Source organism: Heptranchias perlo, chromosome 24 (genome assembly GCF_035084215.1).
Source record: "Heptranchias perlo isolate sHepPer1 chromosome 24, sHepPer1.hap1, whole genome shotgun sequence".
Lineage (NCBI taxonomy): Eukaryota > Metazoa > Chordata > Chondrichthyes > Hexanchiformes > Hexanchidae > Heptranchias > Heptranchias perlo.
In genome coordinates, this window is record NC_090348.1 from 36,424,672 (window position 1) to 36,441,307 (window position 16,636).

The 16,636-nt window shown below is 45.1% G+C and overlaps 1 long non-coding RNA gene across 1 annotated transcript in view; it reads left to right on the forward strand.

Moving 5' to 3' along the window:
- The first annotated feature begins 1,151 nt into the window (after positions 1 to 1,151).
- LOC137341704 (uncharacterized) overlaps positions 1,152 to 16,636 on the forward strand; it is an 80,486-nt gene continuing 65,001 nt past the window's right edge. The window contains exon 1 of the long non-coding RNA XR_010967088.1: positions 1,152 to 1,548. This is a non-coding gene — a long non-coding RNA (uncharacterized lncRNA). The remainder of the gene's footprint in view (positions 1,549 to 16,636) is intronic.

Below are 16,636 nucleotides of genomic sequence, written 5' to 3' on the forward strand. Positions count from 1 at the left end.
CGGCAACAGTTTCCACTTAGAAGATATCACATCCCCTACAGCTCAACCATACTGACAGTCTTTATGAGGGATTTGAAGGTAAAGTTGCCAACTTTTGCCAGCTCCAGAAACTGGACAGGAAAGCAAGATATGCGAAGGACAGGCGCACGAGTCGAGGCTTGAATTCCTTGCTTTGCTACTGATGAAGATTCAGTGTAAACTTTAAGAATCTTGATTATTGATGTGTTCCCATCACAAGACACAGAATTCAGTGGAGTTTAAAAAAAAGTGGACTTTTATCACAGACTTGGGGGTAGAAATTCTTCGGTGCCCGGTTTTGGGTGTGAAGGCGATGATGCGGCTGCAATACGCGCCTGGAACCGGGAGGCCTGAGGACAGCCCGAAATTGGGCCTCAGGACTCGGGCCTCATCTAAATAAACAGGGCCAGCTGCTGGCACCTGTTGCACCTCCACAGGCAGCTCACACTTCAGCATGAATGAATTTCGAGCCGCCCGCCTTGCCACCAGTGGCCTCAGGCGAGTTTCGGGAGGAAGGGGAGGACAGCGGGAGAGGAGGGCCGATCGTGGCTGGCTGCGGCTGTCAGGAGCCTTGTGCAGCTGGGCTCAGCAGGCCTGCTCAACCCCTTGGAATACCAATTTCTATTTACATACGTAAGAGGCTTAACGCCTGTTTTAGGCAGCCGCCAGGGATCCCTGAAAAACTGTCCGACCCAATTTCGGTTCAGATGTCATTTAGGCCTCGTTGGGGCGCAGGACATTGGTACCCAACATTGGGCCTTGTTGCACCCAATGTACGTCCTCTTTCTCATGTCAGTGAGTATCCAAAATGGCATGACTTTGTGCAGTTTTAACTCCAATCCAATAGGTGTGGGTCCATTGCACTAACTGATGCTCAGTTAGAATTTCAGTGAGAGAGTTGAAAGATTGGCTCGTGTAGGAAATGGAATAAAAAACAAGCTGATGTCATGGGGCTTATTCTTCTGAGACATCGCTCTTCCTAAGGAAGATTGCTAGAACAGAATTAATTGAGCTTTACTCTGTACTTGGATGTGCTACACTTGACTCGGTTTCTCCGATGACTCAGTGAGCACATGCTGTAAACAATTAACCCAGGCAGACTAGGAAAGTCCCAGATTCAGTCCGTAATATTAGGAAAGGCAGCTGCGGGGAACAAAAAATTGTCTCAGTGCTCTGAATCGAGGAGGGAGAAATTGACCAGGGTTTCCTTTTCCTCGCAACCTCTGGAAGTCCAAGCGTGTGGATTTCAGGCTCAGCTGTGTTGCCCTTCACGACCAATTGCCTGTTTACATATACAGTACTGACAAGGCTCACACATGAACAATGACCAGTTGGGCTGAAGCTCAAAAGGTTAACTAATCACCGTGGAACCATATCCCAGCAAGGAGTCAACACCTTCCAAAAATTATACTTAACCTGGAATGCTTAAGGGTGTACAACGGATTGGCAATTTAACCCACACCTGAGCAGGCGTCAATGGTGGCCGCCTCACCAGGCAAAGCTGTTGGGAAGCCAGTGAGGCCTTCTGAGGTAAGTTAAAAAAACTTTCCTTGGAGGAGCTAGGAGTGAGACCCTCGCAACTGCACCCCCTTCCCCTCCCTGGACTTACCTTGCTGCTGGCAGCATTCTCTTGGTGCCAGCATGTAAGAACATAAGAACATAAGAACATAAGAAATTGGAGCAGGAGTAGGCCAATCGGCCCCTCGAGCCTGCTCCGCCATTCAATAAGATCATGGCTGATCTGATCCCAACCACAAATCTAAAGAACACAAGAAGTCGGAGCAGGACCCGGCCACATAGCCCCTGGGCCCTCTCCGCCACCCACAGGGCATTGACCGATCCGAACTCAGCTTCATGTCCAATTTCCTGCCCGCGCCCCATAACCCCTAATTCCCTTTACTTCTAGGAAACTGTCTATTTCTGTTTTAAATTTATCTAATGATGTAGCTTCCACAGCTTCCTGGGGCAGCAAATTCCACAGACTTACCACCCTCTGAGTGAAGAAGTTTCTCCTCATCTCAGTTTTGAAAGAGCAGCCCCTTATTCTAAGATTATGCCCCCTAGTTCTAGTTTCACCCATCTTTGGGAACATCCTTACTGCATCCACCCGATCAAGACCCTTCACAATCTTATATGTTTCAATAAGATCGCCTCTCATTCTTCTGAACTCCAATGAGTAGAGTCCCAATCTACTCAACCTCTCCTCATATGTCCGCCCCCTCATCCCCGGGATTAACCGAGTGAACCTTCTTTGTACTGCCTCGAGAGCAAGTATGTCTTTTCTTAAGTATGGAGACCAAAACTGTATGCAGTATTCCAGGTGCGGTCTCACCAATACCTTATATAACTGCAGCAATACCTCCTTGTTTTTATATTCTATCCCCCTAGCAATAAAAGCCAACATTCCGTTGGCTTTCTTGATCACCTGCTGCACCTGCAAACTAACTTTTTGATTTTCTTGCACTAGGACCCCCAGATCCCTTTGTACTGCAGTACTTTCCAGTCTCTCGCCATTAAGAAAATAACTTGCACTCTGATTTTTCCTGCCAAAGTGCATAACCTCACATTTTCCAATATTATATTGCATCTGCCAAATCTCCGCCCACTCACCCAGCCTGTCTATATCCCCTTGCAGGTTTTTTATGTCCTCCTCACTCTCTACTTTCCCTCCCATCTTTGTATCATCTGCAAATTTTGATATGTTGCACTCGGTCCCCTCCTCCAAATCGTTAATATAGATTGTAAAGAGTTGGGGACCCAGCACCGACCCCTGTGGAACACCACTGGTTACTGGTTGCCAGTCCGAAAATGAACCATTTATCCCAACTCTCTGCTTCCTGTTTGATAACCAATCCTCCACCCATGCCAGAATATTACCCCCAATCCCGTGATTTTTTATCTTAAGTAATAATCTTTTATGTGGCACCTTGTCGAATGCCTTCTGGAAGTCTAAATACACTACGTCCACTGGTTCCCCTTTATCCACCCTATACGTTATATCCTCGAAGAACTCAAGCAAATTTGTCAGACATGACTTCCCCTTCATAAAGCCATGCTGACTTTGTCCTATTAAATTATGCTTATCTAAATGTTCCGTTACTGTCTCCTTAATAATAGACTCCAAAATTTTACCCACCACAGATGTTAAGCTAACTGGCCTATAATTTCCAGCCTTCTGCCTACTACCCTTTTTAAATAACGGTGTTACATTAGCAGTTTTCCAATCTGCCGGGACCTCTCCTGAGTCCAGGGAATTTTGGAAAACTATCACCAAAGCATCCACAATCCCTACTGCCACTTCCCTCAAGACCCTAGGATGGAAGCCATCAGGTCCAGGGGATTTATCCGCCTTGAGTCCCATTATTTTACTGAGTACCATCTCCTGAGTGATTTTAATCGTATTTAGCTCCTCCCCCCCGAGAGTCCCCTGTTTGTCCAGTGTTGGGATATTCTTAGTGTCCTCTACTGTAAAGACTGAAACAAAATATTTGTTCAGCATTTTTGCCATCTCCATGTTTCCCACCATTAATTTCCCGGTCTCATCCTCTAAGGGACCTATGTTTGCCTTAGCCACCCTTTTTCTTTTTATATAACTATAGAAACTCTTGCTATCTGTTTTTATATTTTTTGCTAATTTCTTTTCATAATCTAACTTCCCTTTCTTAATCAATCCTTTAGTTACTTTTTGCTGTCTTTTGAAGAATTCCCAATCTTCTATCCTCCCACTAAGTTTGGCTACCTTATATGTCCTTGTTTTTAGTCGGATACTATCCTTGATTTCTTTACTTAGCCACGGGTGGCTGTCATTTCTTTTACACCCTTTTTTCCTCAGTGGAATATATTTATTTTGAAAGTTGTAAAATAACTCCCTAAATGAACACCACTGCTCATGTACCGTCTTACCCTTTAATCTATTTTCCCAGTCCACTTTAATCAATTCCGCTCTCATACCATCATAGTCTCCTTTATTCAAGCTCAGTACGCTTGTTTGAGAATCAACCTTCTCACCCTCTAATTGGATATGGAATTCAACCATGTTGTGGTCGCTCGTTCCAAGGGGATCCTTAACTAGGACATTATTAATTAATCCTGACTCATTACACAGGACCAGGTCCAAGGTTGCCTGCCCCCTTGTAGGATCAGTTACATACTGCTCAAGAAATCCATCCCTGATGCACTCAATGAACTTGTCCTCAAGGCTGCTCTGCCCAATTTGATTTGTCCAGTTAATATAATTAAAATCCCCCATAATTATGGCTGTTCCCTTATTACATGCCCCGACTATCTCCTGATTAATACTTCTTCCAGCAGAGTTGCAACTATTAGGAGGCCTATATACTACGCCCACTAATGTTTTTTTTCCCTTATTATTCCTTATCTCCACCCAAACTGTTTCATTATCTTGATGCTTTGTCCCAATATCATTTCTCTGTATTACAGTGATTCCTTCCTTTATTAACATAGCCACCCCACCTCCCCTTCCTTCCTGCCTGTCCTTCCTGATTGTTAAATACCCTGGCATATTTAATTCCCAGTCGTTGTCACCCTGCAGCCATGTTTCTGTAATGGCCACAAGATCATACCCATACGTAGTTATTTGTGCCGTTAACTCGTCCATTTTATTACGAATGCTACGTGCATTCAGATAAAGAACTTTCAAATCTGTTTTGTGACGCTTAGTTCCTGCTTTTTCCTTTTTTAACACTTTACCTATTACTCCATACCTTCTGTCCCTTCCTGTTATGCTTTCCTCTCTCTCCCTGATCAGGTTCCCAACCCCCTGCCACTTTAGTTTAAACCCTCCCCAACAGCACTAGCAAACACTCCTCCTAGGACAGCGGTCCCGGCCCTGCCCAGGTGCAGACCGTCCGGTTTGTACTGGTCCCACCTCCCCCAGAACCGTTTCCAGTGTCCCAGGAATTTGAATCCCTCCCCCTTGCACCATTCCTCTAGCCACGTATTCATTTGAAATATCCTCCTATTTCTACTCTGACTAGCACGTGGCACTGGCAGCAATCCTGAGATTACTACCTTTGAGGTCCTATTTTTTAATTTACCTCCTAACTCCCTATATTCTGCTTTTAGGACCTCATCCCCTTTTTTACCTATATCGTTGGTGCCTATGTGCACCACGACAGCTGGCTGTTCGCCCTCCCCCTCCAAAATGTTCTGTAGCCGCTCCGAGACATCCTTGATCCTTGCACCAGGGAGGCAACACACCATCCTGGAGTCTCGGTTGCGGCCGCAGAAACGCCTGTCTATTCCCCTTACAATTGAGTCCCCTATCACTATAGCTCTGCCACTCTTTTTCCTCCCAGCCTGTGCAGCAGAGCTACCCGTGGTGCCAGGAAGTTGGCTGCTGCTGCCTTCCCCTGATAAGTCATCCCCCCCAACAGCATCCAAAGTGGCATATCTGTTTGAGAGGGGGATGGACACAGGGGACCCCTGCACTACCTGCCTGCATCTCTTACTCTTCCTGGTGGTCACCCATTCACTTCCTGCCTGTATACCCTTTACCTGCGGTGTGACCAACTCGCTAAACGTGCTATCCACGAGTTTCTCTGCATCGCGGATGCTCCACAGTGAGTCCACCCGCAGCTCCAGCTCCGAGATACGATCGGTCAGTAGCTGCAGGTGGACACACTTCCCGCACACATGGTCGGCAGGGTAGTGTCCATGACTTCCCACATCTTGAAGGAGGAGCATATCACGGGTGCGAGGTCTGCTGCCATGACTTGCCTTAGCTGAGTTACCCCTTTTAAATTACGTTGAAATTAGAAAATGTTAACTATACTAGGGACCTAGGTTCACTAAAAAAAAAACACTATCTGCTATAAAACCTGCAGATCTTCCCTTTCTTATTACTTTACTTACAGTAAAATGGTAGAAATACTCACCTGAACCTACTCACCAATCAGCTGCCTCCCCTGTGCCGCGTCACTTTCTGACTGGTGACGTCACCCCGAACTGCCGCTGGTCTCAGGGCACTCTGATATTCATCACTCCCCTCCCCCTGCTCAACAGCTACCGCTTTCTACCTGATCAGCGGGATTCAAATATAATCTGCTGGGCCTCCGACGAAGATTCCCGCGTGGGGTTTCCATCCACACTCACCAGCTTCTTGGCGGAAGTCAGATTTGGCCTTACAGTGTTTATCAATTGACAAGGGTGACGGAACCAAGGCAGGTAGATGGAGCTAAGATACAGACCAGCCATGATCTAACTGAATGGCGGAACAGGCATGAGGGGCTGAATGGGCTACTCCTGTTCCTATGTTTGCTCCCATCAGTTGTTTGCCTGCCTTTAGCTCTTGCTGGAGTACAGTTCCAAGGGTACTTGGCCAAGTGTCAATAAGCTGTTTGCTGTGTGAGTGCGTCATCCACCCTCGCATGGACATTTTCCGGCTGGAGTCACTGCGTAGTGACCAAGAATGCGCCAGCTGGCTGATTTCTTATACTTCCCTAGGCCTCCTCTGCCACGGACCCACAACCCCCCTCCCCGGTCACCAGACCCCCCGCGGGAACGGACCCGGCCGCCGATCCCATCACTTATCTGGCCTCAGTGGACAGCCCCTGGGCCACGCGAATTTCTGTCGCTTCTCACCCATAACGAGTGGGAAGTCGGCCTATGGGATTTAAATGAGACTCGGGATTTAAAATACCCCAGGCCTCATTTCTATGGGGCGGCAGGTGAGTTTCTAATTCACTCCGCTGCTCACCCACTGGAAACTGTCCCAGAGTCAAAATATTTCTGTATATATCCTGGGACCTTCACGTATGTATCACTAAGCTCCGCACTGGGCGGTGCACTTACCAACTGAGCTATCGGACCTCACCACGTGGTCGTTTTAAACCCCCCCCCCCACCGGCCCAGCGAGAATGGTATGTGGGAGGGGTTAAGATCAGGCCGAGTCCACTTACCAACCTGAGGTCGCTCAGTTCCAGCCCGGCGACATCTTATCTTCACCGACTTTGAAGGAGGGCGCGGTTCCCGCTGAAGCTGAGTACAATTTTTGATTGTTCGAAGGAGCAGGAAGACATCTTGGTCCGGCCCGCCCTCTCCCTCCCCACACCGGCATCCGCTTGGGAAACCCTCCCCTCCCCCCCGCCTCCAGCACTTACCTCATGCTGGGGCCCGTTCCCTTAGGTCCTCGGTGGCAGCTTATTCCCACCTCAATTCCCGCTCCCACCCGCCTGCCGGGTAATGGACCTGGCCAGGTTTGGGCGGGACTCAGAGAAAATGTATTCAAATGAGGCCCGGTCACTAAGTACGTCTGGGCCTCTACGACCCCGGACTCCCCGGGAGCGCCACCTGCTTTGAGGCTCACCGCACTGTACCCACCCTTTCTTTAAAATCGGGGCCAATGTTATAGAGCAGCTGTACTGTTAAACTGCGGGCTCTTAAAGCACAGACATGTTAGAAAGGCAACTTCACGGAAATGTTTTCTTATATGTTACTTTACAAGTGTAGCATTTTATGTTTTCATGCTGTGAAAAGCATTTAAAACTTTGTCAGAACACATTGTGCAGCTTGACATCCAGCATCGTATATTATACTGCCTCTCTGCTGTCTGTAGGTGTGGATAATTCTTTAACAGAAGTTTAAGCATTGCTCAGCTTTGTGACATGCAGGGGGTCATGTGATAGTGTTGTGTAATCTGAAGTCATACTTTACGGGAAATGTTTCTAAAATCACAACCACCTTTCAGCAGTATTTCATGCTGGTTTTAATGTACAGATTAATGAAATTCCCTTATAATTGATTCATCAGTGAACTCCTGGGTTATCTTGCAAAACTAAGGGGAAAATAGAAAGTTCTGGAAATGCGTGGAAGGTCCGTCAGCTTCTGAAAGTAAACGTTATGGTAGTGTGCGTTTGATCCCACCTTACAGAGAAAGCAGCTATTACAATACACAGTACATTCATTCTTACTCCCTTTGATTCATCTAAAACTCTGCTGCCCGTATCCTAACCCGCAGAAGTCTCGTTCACCCATCTACTTTGCTCGCTGACCTACTGGCTCCCGATTCACCAACGTCTCGATTTAAAATTTTTCATCCTTGTGTACAAATTCCTCCATGGCCTCGTCCCACCCTATCTCTGTAATCTCCTCCAGTCCTACAACCCTCCAAGAACTCTGTGTTCCTCCAACTCTGGCACTTTGTGCATCCCTCACTCCCTTCACCCAACCATTGGCAACTGTGCATTCAGCTGCCTCGGCTCCAAGCCCTGGAATTCTCCACCCAAACTTCTCCACCTCTCACCTCTCTCCTCCTCCTTTTAAGTTGCTCCTTAAAACTTACCCCTTTGACTAAACTTTTAGTCACCCATCCTAATATCTCTTTCTTTGGCTCGGTGTCAATTTTTGTCTGATTACACTCCTGTGAATCACCTTGGGATGTTTTCCTAAGTGAAAGCCACTATATAAATGCGAGTTGTTGCTGTTGATTTGGAGCCAATGTTTGAACTGCAAAAGTTACAAACTACGGGGTCTCATTGGGTCAAGTTAGCTTCAAGATGATGGTGATGGAGGACTAAAAATGAATGGCAGGCTTGGCAATCCAATACCTGAGCCAGGCAGGTCTGTTGTGTTCTGGGGAACTGTTGATGATTGACCTGACTCATTGGGTCCTGGAACAATAGATCTGTCACTGGGGGCTGAAATGTTTCCAAGCAGGTGTCCCAATGCAGCTTGCCGGATTGAGGTTTCAAGATCGGGCTGGGGCAGTTGCCAGCAAAATAGGTTGTGAGGGGGTTGTGGGGATGGCGGGGGGGAAGTCACGGTCGCGAAGGTTGGGAGGTCCTGGAGGGCAGTGGCTCAGATTATTTTTGTGGGCCCTGGATGAGACTCCTCCGGGGCCCACAAAAATAATTCGTCACTTGCCTTTGGCGGGCCTCTTCGGTTACATTGCCTGTGGAACTTTCTGGAGTGTACATGGTGCAGGTTCTGACCAGTTCCGACCTTAAATGGCAGTCGGGGTCCTATTTACGTCATATGTCTCCGATTTGCATATTAAAAGGGGCCTATTGCCTGAAACAGGCGGGCGATTTGGACACCCAGTGATAGGCCCCCTTTAAAATGGAGCTGGCCGCATCTCCAGTGTTAATGGGATAGGAAGGTGACTGACTCATTTTGAGGCCATTACTGCCCCATTAACAGCAGGGGAAGGCAGTGAGAATCGATCCCCAATCAGTGAAACATGGGAATTAAAAAATATCTCTTTAACGTAGAACTACCTTCTGTCGACGATCTGTATTTGTAATTACTGGGTAGAAACTCAAAAAAAAAAGGTGACTTAAAAAAGATTGTACCATGTTGCTCTGTGTTTTATGCACTTTATCTCCTGTACAGTGTTATGTCTATCCTGTGTTACATCTTTATTCTGTTATGTCTGTGTTCTGTTGTGCCTGTTAGATGCCCTTGGGCTGGATACCAATTGTAAAAATGCCAACAAGCTCAACTAGGGTAAGTTACATAAATATGTACTCAACAAATAATCTCAATAATAATGACAGGTCAACAAAGAATAGAATGTAATATGGTCTTTTTTTTTAGAAAAACCTTGATACATAAGATTAGAATTCAGAGAAGAAAGTGTTCTCCAGTATCACTACATTAGGAGAGATGTGATGAATGAGATTCTTACAGTCATCGTGATCCCATTCAGAACTAAATCACCGTATTGGGAATAACCTCGCTGTGCTCACCATGCAGATCGTCGTTCAGTTCAAGGCTCTTATGCATGAAGCAATGGCTTACTGGGCGGCTTCTAGAATTACATAGAATTTACAGCACAGAAACAGGCCATTCGGCCCAGCAGATCCATGCCGGTGTTTATGCTCCACACGAGCCTCCTCCCACCCTTCTTCATCTAACCCCATCAACATATCCTTCTATTCCTTTCTCTCTCATGTGTTTATCTAGCTTCCGTTTAAATGCATCTATGCTAGTCGCCTCAACTACTCCTCGTGGTAGCGAGTTCCACATTCTAACCACTCTCTGGGTAAAGAAGTTTCTCCTGAATTCCCTATTGGATTTATTACTGTCTATCTTATATTTATGGCCCCTAGTTCTGGTATCCCCCACAAGTGGAAACATCGTCTCTACGTCTACCTGATCAAACTCTTTCATAGTCTTAAAGATTTTTTTTATATTTCAAATATACTTTATTTCATAAAATTTAAAGATACCACAATTGCAGGGCGATACAATTCAAAACAATACAACACGGATTGTACACAATACGATTCCAATATTATAATTGAAACACAGTACATATCTTATAATACATGCTGTACAATACAAGGTGGGATGGCCTTACCAGGTGGCCTTTTCCCATAGAGCACTTTGCGTAGGTCACACCTCGCTTCAGTGTGTCCCACAGCACGTACTCCTGGACCTTGGCGTGTGCCAGTCGGCGACATTCGGTCGTGGGCAGCTCCCTCGGCTGGAAGACCGGCAGGTTTCAGGTGGACCAAAGGGCCTCCTTCACCGAGTTGATGGTCTTCCAGCTGCACTTGATATCTGTCTCGGCGTGTGACCTCTATCAGGTCAACCCCTCGGTCTCTTTTTTTTAGAGAAAAGAGCCCCAGCCTGTTCAATCTTACCTGATTGGTATAATCTCTCAGTTCTGGTATCATCCTAGTAAATCTTTTTTGCACCTTCGCCAGTGCCTCTACATCCTTTTTATAATATGGAGACCAGAACTGTTCACAGTACTCCACGTGTGGTCTAACCCAGGAGCAATTCACTTTATTAACAGAAGAGATAAAATCCTCTTTCCCGATATTATAATCACACTCAGTAGCCACACCCACTCCGTCAGCTGACAGCTTTAATTTCACATGGTGGCGGTCCCGTATCCACAGCAAGGCTGGCAGAATGTGTTAAGAGAAACGAAACATGCAGAGGGATTCTTGCTCGATGTATGATTCTCCTAACCATACACCACGAGATTGCGCTCTATCTAATTTGCTTTGATTGGCTGACTGTGAATTGAAGCATTGAAACATGTGTCTAGGAATGTGGCTGCCGTCTAGACGTCCATATTCTGCACTGCAATGGACATTGTAATAACTGGAAAGGGAGAGACGAGAAGAAATAATGGGATGTGCTTGAAAAATGTTTTGAATATGGAAGGTGTGTGTTCAGTCTGTGCGCTGTTGCACACTTACTCGTTGCCTGGCTTAAAGGGGAAGTCAACCCGATTTTAACGGAAAAAAAGTTTCAGTATTTTCTCCACAAAACACAGCCTTCAGCAAACGTCCTAAAGCTTTTTTCTTCAATTTGGAAACCAAGATGAAGAGACAAGATCCATGGTGTTAAAAGAGTAGGAGAGAAGATAAATCAAAAAGTATAGACTAGGCAATGTCTATCTTTTACATCCACCTGAGAGGGCAGACGGGGCCACGGTTTAACATCTCATCTGAAAGATGGCACCTTCGACAGTGCAGCATTCCCTCGGTAACTGCACTGAAGTGTCAGCCTGGATTATGGGCTCAAGCCTCTGGAGTGCAGCTTGAAGCCACAATCTTCTGACTCAGAGACGAGGGAGCTACCCACTGAGCCAGAAAAATGTGAAAATTAGAAAAATGTGGCTACATTTCAGTAAAAAAAAACCTGCAGTTTTGAAAAGTACAATTTACTGTTCATAAGTCAGATGGAAAATGTGATAAGATGGAGCTGTGCCTGGAACGGTTTGCTGTGCTGCTGCCTCAGCCTCTGTGGGTATCCCTGCAGGAATTAGTCCTCCATTCCAGTACTGCTCACTCCCACGTCCTCCTGTTGCCATCCCAGGCTGAGCATTATTGCATGGTCGGTGCACATATCTTTTAGCAGATTGCAGCCCTTGCATCTTAAGGGAATTCATAGTTCAGAGAATAACTTGAATAATTGATTAATAGTGGAAAACAGCTGCTGTGCAAGAGGAGGCAGCTTCTCACGAAATACACCTCAGTTCGCAACCGTGTTCCAAAAAAAAGATAGTGTGCCTGACATTTTGGGGGGACCTGAACTTGACTCATTGATTTAAATGGCTGCTTCTATTAGCACATGCTTCATAGATAACTATGTACAGTAAAGAGGAAACTGATTTAAGAGCTTCCGAATTGGGGTTTCTGCAAAAAATATTGGTATTTCTCTTTTATTATTGAGAAACCAAGCTGAAGGGCAAAGTACAGGACACTGTCACAGCAGAAAGCATGAGGAGAGAAGATGTTTGCATTTGTGTAACTCAGTGGTACTTCACACACAAAAGCGCAGATTATAATGGAATTTTAAAAAATTTGCTCTGTCATTTAGTGCCATGGAGTTGTAGGTTGTGGGACTGAGGCCACACCATTCTTAATTGGTCTCAACAAACCATAATTCATTTTGTTCAGCTCATTTGGATGAACTTGGATGCGTCTGCTACTTTAAAGGAGGCACGGACGTGAATAAAGGGCCTGACGCCTCAATTTATATAGCAGCCAAAAGAATTTCATACAAATGCATTGATTGCTCATTTACTAATGTCATGCATCATGATTTTATGCAGATTATGTCAGTTTTATTTATTTTACAGGGGTAGGGGGATCTCTGAAATCACAAAAGAAGATTTGTTTGGTTGGTGGATCTGTTCCACGGAGGCAGAACAGCTGTGCAAGAGCCAGGACTTCGGGCAGGGATCCATACCAGCAGATTCCTGCTCAATTTGCATTGGATGGGATGTTCTAGTCGGCCTCTTGGGCTGACCTAAAGTGCAAGGCAGGCAGGTAGATTGGGGTGGGTGGGGGTAGGACCGAGGGGGAGATGCAAAACTGAGGTGCTACAGCATCATTACAGTACGACTAGTTTACATAACGGTTCCCATAACAAGTTCCTTTTGTAATGGAAAAAAATTGACACAAAAATGTGACAAGAAGATGAGGGAAGTTTGACGAGATGTAAAGTGTTTAATATATTATAGATTGCCAATGTAAAGATATTATATGTGCGGTTTGGGATGAAGTACAGTCAACAGTGATTAACAAGCACTGACAAAGTCATTTGCTGCTGCCATTTCAACAAGTAAAATGGATGCAAACACCAGTTCTGAAGCTCAGATTGATGCTGATCTGCAATATATCCCTGTGTTGCCAGGGAGGATGTAGAAGTAATTGCCAGAGAATGGGTTGGGTTTGATGAAAGTGCAGCAGTTATCAGTACTATGATGGATGGTAGGATTATCATTAATCTATGCACTGCAGAGAGTTCCAATTATAGCGACTCTGAGGCACTAGTGACCCTCAGCCATACATCCCTGAAGTGTCTGAGATTAATACTGAACTGGAAACTATACTGGTCTTACAGGAAGGGCAGTCTGTGGACAGAACTAAAATTCTCCAGCTTTGTGAACTTTCAATATTCACATACCACCTGAATAAATGTCACCTGTGGCTCAGTTGTAGCACTCTCATCTCTGAGTCAGAAGGTTGTGGGTTCAAGTCCCAATCCAGAGACTTGAGCACAAAATCCAGGTCTGATACTTCAGTGCAGAACTGAGAGAGTGCTGCATTGTAAGGAGGCGCCGCTTTTTGGTTGAGAAGTTAAACTGAGGCCCCATCTGCCTTCTCAGGTGGATGTAAAAGATCCCATGGCACTATTTGAAGAAGAGCTGGGGACTTCTCCCCGGTGTCCTGGCCAATATTTATCCCTCAACCAACATCACTAAAACAAATTGTCTGATCATTATTTCATTGCTGTTTGTGGGATCTTGCTGTGTGCAGATTGGCTGCCACGTTTCCTACATTACAACAGTGACTGCGTTTCAAAAGTACTTCATTGTGTTTTGGGATGTCCGGAGGTTGTGAAAGGCGCTATATAAATGCAAGATCTTTCTATAATGTATAACAAGAAGCAATACAAGATCAGATTTTTTTTAACTCCACAATGATTAAGTAATAAACTGTAATAAAACTATTTATTCAAATGTTGCTTTGGTTTACATGTAAATGTAATCATTTTTGTGATAAAATGATACCTGGAAACATTGCTGCTCTATTTTGGGGTGGAGTGGGAACAGGGGGGAGGGAGAGTCCTTGATTGAAGTTGTTGGCTAGGGGCTGCAGAAGGTAACCTGAGACATCAGTTGCTGATACACACAGGCAGGAATGACTTTTGAACTAAAGTAACCTGAGTTCAGTCCTGGTCTCAGCTGGCAGGAACCGGTTTGAATTAGCCAAGTTTTGTGAAAGACAAAGGAAATGTGATAAGACACAAGTCCTTATTTAGAAAAGGAGTAATGAGGTAATGCTACCTAAGTCCTTGGGACAGAGCCAATGAGGAGAAGACCCAGGCAAAAGCGAGCAGGCCTAAACCAAAGGGAGAGAGACAGCACAGCTTGAAGAGATGAGATTCGGAATAAGAATGAAGGATCTGGGGCGTGGAGCCAGAGCGAAGACTCCGGAGACCAACCATCGCAGAAGTGGAAGACTCTACGTCAGGGACGTAGAGACAACGTCGAAAGAGAGAGAGAACAGAACGCCTGGCCAGCGTCAGCTCTCCTTTTCGGGTATTATCCTTTATATTCTGTGACCACTCAGGGAGTGTCAGAGAAACCTAGTGGGTGTGCGTTTAGATCTTAGTTTGGGTATAAGACTGTATAACCTGGTGTAAACTGTATGCCTATATCTAACCAGACATATAATCTATATGTATGTGATCTAACAGCGTGAATAAAGTGAATTGAGAGTTAAGAGAGAATTGACTCTTCTCCTCTGTGTACTAAGCCAGTAACTGTAACCGGTGACCACCGGTCAACAAAGTAGTCGTGCAGGCACAATGGAAGGAGTGGGCTTGATTTGTTGAATGGCCTTATCTTATTCCAGGGTAACTTATGTCCTTGAAGTCTGCAATGTTGTTGTCATGAAGGGTTTAGATAATGTAAATAAAGAGAAACTATTCCCATTGATGGAAGGGTTGAGAACCAGAGGACACAGATTTAAGGTGATTGACAAAAGAATTAAAGGCTACATGAGGAAAACTTTTTTATGCAGCATGTAGTTATGATCTGGAATGCGCTGCCTGAAAGGATGGTGGAAGCAGATTCAATTGTGGCTTTCAAAAAGGAATTGGATAAATACTTGAAGGGAAAAAATTTGCAGGGCTACGGGGGAAGAGCAGGGGAATGGGCCTAACTGGATTGCTCTTACAAAGACCCGGCATGAGCTTGATGGGCTGAATGGCCTCCTTCTGTGCTATAACCATTCTATAATTCTATGCTGTTGCAGGACAAGTGCAGAATTCACTAAAACAAACACTTTGTTGTAACAAATGCATTTGACATCCCCCAACAAGTCTGTCATAGTGAAGCTATGGCATTCAGAGCACATGAGGGATTTAACAGCTCATATGAGACCAGCACAGAGTATCCTGAATCCCTGATGAAGTTACACAGTTGATTAATCCAATGATTTATGCATTTTCAACAGAGATGCTGTATTGCATTTTTCTTTTATCTTTCTAGAAACCAAGCATGAAATACTTGATTTGATAGCCCATCTATCATAGAATACACCAATGCCTAAGCTATTATTTTGGTTTAAAGCAGTTTTCTGGTTGCATCGTTAATCCTTAGGGGTAAATTTTATGAGTTAATGCCCACGGCATGGAGCCTTACTCAACAGGACATCAGATGGGAGAATTGGGTGCAGAGGTCAGCGGCCTGATTATCAATCCTGCTGGTTTGTTTTTGGTCATTAAAATTAACAATTGAAAAATTGGGAGGGCTGGTGAACATGGTTTGACCACCTTCACACTCGATTATCTGATCTGCCTTCTCCTGTTGAGTGAGATGCCGTAACAGGAATTTACATCATAGTTGCTCTTTTCATGAACAAAAGATTAATTGCCCTTATATTGCAGAAAGTGACAAACCCAAATCAGAATGGTGAGTGTGCACCAGTATTTGTGAAAAACTATACGATTGACTTTGAATTATACCAGCCCAGTAGTTTATAAGAACTTTGGAGCTAGCAAGGGATACAGGGTCAAATATTTTTGTTAATAGACCCCAAGCCTATTCATCCCTGATCTGATTTAAAAATAATGATTTGCAAAACAATAACAAATTGCATTTATATAGCACCTTTAAAGTAGAAAATGTACCACACGCTTCACAGAAGCACAATTAGACAAAAATAGATACCAAGCCAAAGAAGGAGATATTAGGAGAGGTGACCAAAAGCTTGGTCAACGAGGTGGGTTAAGGGCCTTAAAGGAACAGAGGGATGTGGAGTGATAGAGGGGTTTAGGGATGGAATTCAGAGAGCATGGAACCTAGATGGCTGAAGGCATGGCTGCCATTGGTGGACCAAAGGGAGAGGGGATGCACAAGAGACAAGAATCAGATGAACGCAGAGTTCTCGGGAGGGGGAGTGGAGTTGTAGGGCTGCAGGAAGTTACAGAGATAAAGAGGTACAAGGTCATGCAGCGATTTAAATAATAGTATGAGAATTTTAAATTGGAGGCTTTGGGGGACTAGGAGCCAATTGAGCCTGGAGGTGACAAAGGCATGGATGAGGGTTTCAGCAACAGATGGGCTTCGGAAAGGGCAGAGGTAGGCGGGGTGGAAATAGATGGTCTTTGTGATGGAGAAGCT